Source organism: Galeopterus variegatus, unplaced genomic scaffold (genome assembly GCF_000696425.1).
Source record: "Galeopterus variegatus unplaced genomic scaffold, G_variegatus-3.0.2 Scaffold4029, whole genome shotgun sequence".
NCBI lineage: Eukaryota > Metazoa > Chordata > Mammalia > Dermoptera > Cynocephalidae > Galeopterus > Galeopterus variegatus.
Window position 1 is genome coordinate 122,974 of NW_007730140.1, and position 7,171 is coordinate 130,144.

A 7,171-nucleotide genomic window follows, 5' to 3' on the forward strand; every position below is an offset into this window, starting at 1 on the left:
AAAAAAAAAAAAAAAAAAAAAAAAAAAAAGAATATTTGCCCAACAGAGTTTGTCTTCTTGAATAGTGTCATGTTGTGAAGAAGCCTAGGGCTTGCCTGTTGGATAACCAGGTCCCAGCCAAGAACCAGCACAAACAATCAAGGCACCAGACCCCTATAGCCCCATTTGTGATTGCAGGTGACACCAGCACCGGTACTGCCCAGCTGAGCCCATCCCAAACACTGAATCATAGAATTATAAATGACTGTTTTTAAACCAGTAAGTTTTGGTTCAATTGCTATACATCAAATTCTAATACCTCCAATCCCCTCAAATTTAGTATGTTTAGCATATTGGTGGGAAGAGAAGAAAGAATCAGATTACATGACAAATACAATCAACAGAACTCTACAATCACACAAGTTGTTATAAGCACAATAAATGTCAGCCAGATGGACCTCAGCACGGTTGCTGGTAATAAGAGATGCCACATGAACCATAAAAATAAATTCTCTTGAGATCATAAGACTGTGTTTAAATTTGTACATCATTCGGCTGTTATTTATATGTGGGCATGGTTTTCTTCATATTTTAAGAAACTCATTAGAAGTAACTGTGTGATTCAAACTAATTTTCCCTTTTTAAATAATGGAATATAGGCTTCAATTAACTTTCTCTAGAACTTATGATTATTAAGATTAGATTAGTGACATGAAGTACAAAATAGTTATAATGCCCCACGGGCTCACAAAGTCCACAGAAAGCACTAGAAAAAAAGGATAGGTATGTTCAAAGCAAAGTTTTCTGAAACGTTTGTTCTAAATTGAATGCCGGTTACGAAATTGATCTCAAAACTCAGAGTTTTGACTTTATTGTGGCAAATTAGTTAACACTAGCCAAAAACTCAGCATGCCTCGTATGTACAAATTATGTGAACCTGGGCAACTTACTCATCTCCTCACATCCAATTTCTTTTTTACATGGCATAAAGATGCTGGCGAACCATCCCCAAACTACCAGGAAGAATGATCAGAATAGAGGAAGTACCAGCATATTTTGTATGTGGACACAAATTGTGGTGACGGACTAGGCTTGAGAGAGCTCCAATCTGGAAATAATGAGGGTAGAATGAAGTAATGGGGGTGTGTTAGAGAGCAATGTAGACAGATCCTCTCAATTATAACAGGTTATCCTCTGCTACAAAGCACACCCCAAAGAAATTCCAATAAGTAATGACTTCCTAGGCTCTTGCCTATCCTTCACCCAACTCACATCTCCCTGCTGAAAGTTGGTCTCAACTTATCAATATCACCCAGTCACTGATAGCTTTTGAACTTATCAATATCACCCAGTCACGGATAGATTCTGAAGAAGGCAGTATCACCCAAATCTTGTTCACTCTGGGACTTAGGCTCAATAATTGCTTGGGGCATACAAAGATAAGACTTTCCTTCTGTGACTTTTCTGTCTCTGTTCTGAAGGGCTAGTGAGGGTGTTCATGTGAGAGAAATGTCCTTTTGGGTACAATTCCTACTTATGGAGCCCCCTTATTCACAGTACATGAGAACTATTTTGCTCTCTCCCAAAATGGAGCCATCCTCCGGTACACCATTGTCCTTTACAGAACTCACTGTCCCTGGAAATTAATTCTTGTATAAACTTCTCTGAACTCAATGAGTGCTAGGCGGGCTCTACAGTGCAGGAGTGGACAGAAACTTCACTTGTTGAACAGACACAAAAAAACCGCACAAATAAAATTGCTGCATAGTAACAGTCTGGACACACCTCACAATTATTCCTACAGGGTTTTGGTGGCATTTCACTAGTATTAATATAATCAAGACACAGATGGATAAGTAGTAACAGGCTCCTTCATGGCAGAGCTGGAACTTGAATTTACCGCACATCTCACATACTCATGTTGTCCGCAAACCTCAACCCCGTTCACCCCCACTTGAGAGCCATCTTGAACTTGACCCCTGGTAAAGTATAAGAAAAAGGAACAATGATCTCAAATCAATAACCTAAGCTTCCATAATAAGACACTGAAAGTAGTAGAGCAAACAGAATCTAAAGCATAAGAAATAAAAAAAAAAATTACAAGACAATATTATGAAATAGAAAAAAAAAACAATAAAGAATAACAATAAAATTATCAGGTTAACAAAAGACCAAAAAAGTTGACAAATCTTTAGCTAGTCCAAGGCCAAAAAAAGAGAGAGAAGACTCAAACAGCTAAAATTAAGGATAGGTCATTACTACCAACCTTAGAAAACAAAGACAATGTTAGAGAAGAGTAATATGAAGCGTTCTATGCTGATATGTTAGTTAATTTAGATAAAATGAAGAAATTCCTAGAAAGATAGAACTCCTGAGACTCTTCATAGTAAAAATAACAATAAAGTCAACAAAAGATAGAACTCCTGAGACTCTTCATAGTAAAAATAACAATAAAGTTAACAAAGTAATTTAGTAATCTGAGTAGACCTATTACAAGTGCTTTAATAATAAAATACTATACACCGTGAACTTTTTATGTTCAGAAACTTGTTAAATTCTACCAAACATTTGGAGATTTAATATAAAGTCCACATGAACTGTCCAAAAATTAGAAGCACAGTAGAGACATGTTTCTGTTCATTACATGAGGCAGTTTTACTACCACACCAGAAGCATCCTGAGAAATCACAAAGAAAAAAAAAATCAGACCAATTTATCTTGTAAGTCTAGGTTGAAAATCCTTCAAAAACAAAACAACCACACAGAATGCAGCGACATATAAACATAATTACCCCCATGGCCAACTTCAATTCCCAGGAATGTCAGCTTTGGGCAGCGGAAGCCACACCTGCTCTTCTTGACGCGCCCTGACCTCTGACACTGTGACCCTTGACAGCGCACCTGTGTCCCCTTTCCCACGTTCACGGCTCACACAGGCCCATCAGCTTCAGCCGCTGTGAGGCCCGCCGATGTTGCTCCACCAAGTGCTGGAAACCCCGTCCTGACCCCCATGGTTCACCCGTGACATGGGGGTTCCTCTTTCATCCAGGCATTAACCATCAGGGGCAACGAACCCAAACCCCAAATCTGAGGAGCAGCGTCTGGAAAGCCCCAGGCGGGAAAGTGCCTGGCAAAGATGGCGGGAGTGGGTGGAGCAGCACATGCGCAGAAGCAACGCGGAGCAGCCCTTCCCATAGTCCTGTGCTGATGACGTCACTGGAAAGCGAGACTACGTTTCCCAGGAGACTCTTCATCTTCCCTTAGGAACCAAAGAAGAAACACATTTTGCCCGTTTGCTCAGTAGGGAGTCCTGTTACCAGGAGACCAGCTCTATCCACGGGACAATGCTGTGAAATTCTGTTTCTTTATTAAATCGTGGTTTGTCAACCTGGGACATTGTGGGAATAATGCGGAGATTCAAATTTGGGTCAACTAGTCAATTATCATCATAAATAACTTTTTTTTTCTGTTTTGATATAGGTATTCCCGTCATAGAACTCACATCTGTATTTTACAAATGTATTTTAAACTATGGAAAAATCTTGTCTCTGTTTAACTTTAAATTTGTAAACAAACAAGAAATTAATATAACTCTTTCAGCCTATTAAGAGATGTTTGTTCTAATCCAATAAACTATTTAGTGAGTCTTCAGTGGATTATGTTACACAATTGGAAAAACTGCTTTTGTGTATATAGGAAATAAAGCAGCAGAGTTATAGGATAGGTGTGTTGGAGTGAGCTAGACTGAAGTCATGCTGGGACCTAAAACCTCATAGCCTTTAGGGATTTAAAAAAAAAAAAAGACATGTTAATTACTTGACATAATCACTGCACACTATATAAATGTACACAAATACCACATTTTACTTCATAAGTATGTAGAATTATCATGGGTCAGTTAAGAAAAAATAAGTTAAAAGGGAAAATTCAGAGACAGAAGTAGATTACAGGTTACCAGAAACTGAAGGGGAAGTAATAATGGCGAGTTATTGATAAGAGGGTAGAGATTATGCTTAGGACGTCGAAAAAAGCTTTGATTAGATAGAAGTGGTGTTTACACAGCATTGTTAATGTTTTTAATGTTATGAAATTGTATGTTTAAAAATTCTTAAAATGGCAATGCTTTTGTTATATATATTTTACAATAATAAATTGTATTGATAATAAAAACGCCAAACACTTATTGGCATGAAGTCAGGCATCCTTTAAATACAGGATGATTAGCAGGGGTTGGTGGGGGCAAGCAGTGACTATACTCCATCCTCTAAAATATAGATTCTCATTCCTTTTATTAGTGGGCCTCAGTCTTCCATCTGTAAAAATGGGACAGTAATACACATTTGGATGTGTAAAACTCATTTTCATAATATAAAGTGCTTGAATGAAATCTTTTCTCTCTATTAAGGTATTAGGGTACAGTCCTCAGAGCTCAAGACAGGAGGCTCTGGAACGATACCTAAGTCTTTCCACACTGGCCATGTGTTGTAGGTTTCATTGTTCAAGTTTACTCTTCTTTTGTTTGACTTACTCATGTTTTGCTTTTGATATTATTATATGCAGAATTGTTTTCTCAATTTTATTTTGGGGCTGTTTATTTCTTAAGAACAGAAATTTGATTAATTTCTGTGCAGTGATCTTCTATCCTATTACTTTCCTGAAGTTGTTTATTAGTTTTAATAGCTTTTAGTGAATTCCGTACAATTTTCTAAATACAAGATCATGTCATCTGTGAATAAAGATGATTGTACTTCCTTTCCAGTGTAGATGCTTTCTATTTATTTCTGTTGCCAAGTGTCCTGGCTAGCACATCTAGTGCAGCAATAAGTAGATGTGGTGAGAATGGATATATTGATCTTGTTCCTCATCTCAGAAAGTATACTGGCTTTCACTATGAAGAATAATGTTAGCTGTGGGGTTTTTGTTTGTTCATTTGTTTTTTTGTATTTCAATGCCCTTTATCTGTTGTTGATGTTTCCTTCTATTCCTATGTTAAATGTTTTCATTATAAAATGTTGTTAAATTATGTCAAATTCATTTTCTGTATCTATTGAGATGGTCAAGTGATTTTGTTTGTTATTGTATTGATGTGTATATTATGTTAAATGGTTTTTAGCTGTTAACCAACCTTCTATTTCTGAGAATTTAACTTGGTCACAGGGAATAATTATTTTATATGTTGCTGTATTCTGTTGTATTGTTTTTGCAGGATTTTGTGTCTATACTTACAAGGTCAACTGGTCTGAAATTTTTTCTCTTTGTAACGTCTCAATATGTGTTTGGTATTGTAAAATTGCCTCATGTAATGAATATAAGTGTCTCTACTGGGTTTCTATTTTTTGGACAGTTCAAGCAGACTTTATATTAAATCTTCTCCAAATGTTTGGGTAGAATTAAATAGTGAAGTTTCTAAACAAAAACTTTTCATTGTGTATAGTAGTTTTTTTATTATTAAAACACTTGTAATAGGTCTACTCAGATTATTATTTTCTTGAGGAAGTTTGAGTAGTTTCTGACTACAGAAATTTCTCCATTTTATCTATATTATCTAACATATTAACATACAATCCTGCATGTTAGTCTTCTCTAATATTTTCTTTATTTTTGTAAGTTTGGTAGTAATGACGTTTAATTTTTGATTTTAGTTATTTGAGTCTTCCCACTCTCTCTTCTTCATTTTTTTCTCTATTGCCTTGGGCTAGCTAAAGATTTGTCAAATTTTTTGATCTTTTATTAATCTGCTTTTAATGTTATTGTTATTCTTTATTGTTTTTTATTTCCTATTCCATTGCTTTTTTGTGTGTGTAATTTTATTTTTTTTTCTTTTCTTATACTTACTTTAGATTGTTTACCTTAATATTTTCAGCATATTTTTGCGGAACCTTAGGTTATTATTTTGAAATCATTGTTCCATTTTAATATACATATTCACATATATAAATTTATGTCTAATCATAGTGTTAGCAGCCTTCCAAACTTTTTATTCTTTTTTTAGTGATAAATAGACACTTCCATCATTACAAAATGTTCCTCATGTTCTCTAATGAATTTTTATGTTTTAAAATCTATTTTGTTTTGCTTCCCAACAGATCTGATCAGTGTTTATAGGTACCAGTTGTTGTTAGCTACATCTGCTTGATACAAATAGAGGAATTAAGGTGTAAGGAACTCTAATTTTTTGTTGCTTCTACAAGAAATCATTACAAACATAATGGCATAAAACAGCAGAAATTTATTCTTTCACAATTCTGAAGGACAGAAGTCTAAAATCAGTGTTATTGGACTAATATGAAACTGAGATGGGTAGATGACAGCAGTGTCCAACACCTCTGAAATTTTAAATGGAGGGCATTTGGAGACCACTGAACCCAGACAGAGCTAGGTGAAGAGAGAGGTCTGAGTCTAGATGGAAAGCAGGAGACAGAGCCCAGCCCACTTGGAGCACCTTATCTGCGACTTTGACTAGGCACACAAAGCATTTTCAAGCCCCATAGAGCCCTGTAGTGTCCTGATTATTGCTCTCTCCATCTTTTGCGAGCATCTCAATCTTCCCCCAACAACACCCACTCACATCCCCACAATGCACGTGGGGTGCTGTATTTATCCAAACACTCAGCAGGCTATGCACATATGAAGATCTCTCTTTCTCTCTCTCAGCCTCTCTCTCTCTGCATTGCTTCTTCCTCTCCAGAACTCTGCCTGCAAATTCCTGTGGCCTCATCTCTCTGAAACCCCACCACTGTCATTTCAACTCAGCACATCTCTATGCTCCCTTCTGTGTGGTGTGGAGAGCTGGAGCAGATTGTGAGACCCACCAGATTTGACTTTCTTGTTCTCCATTAAAAAATAAACTTCTTATCTCAGTGATTATAGAGAAAAGAACATATTTCTCACTCATCTTTACATTCAGGTCAACAAGGGGTGCATGCTGCTGCTCAGAGTGACTTGAGGACTGAGGCTGTTTTTGGTCCTGAACTCTTAGAGTTACTTCATCTGGAGCACATTTCAGGTTGCACACTGGTTCTTCTATGCTTTACTGGAGGTGATTCGTGTGCCATAACTAGTCTTTTGACCCTCATAACTGTAAGGGAGCTTAGAAACATGGGGATGGGATGGAATATTTATTTCTGTGGCTTCAACACACTTAGCATGGCCTCAGCCCATGACAGGAGATGTCTGCTATCCCAAATCAAGT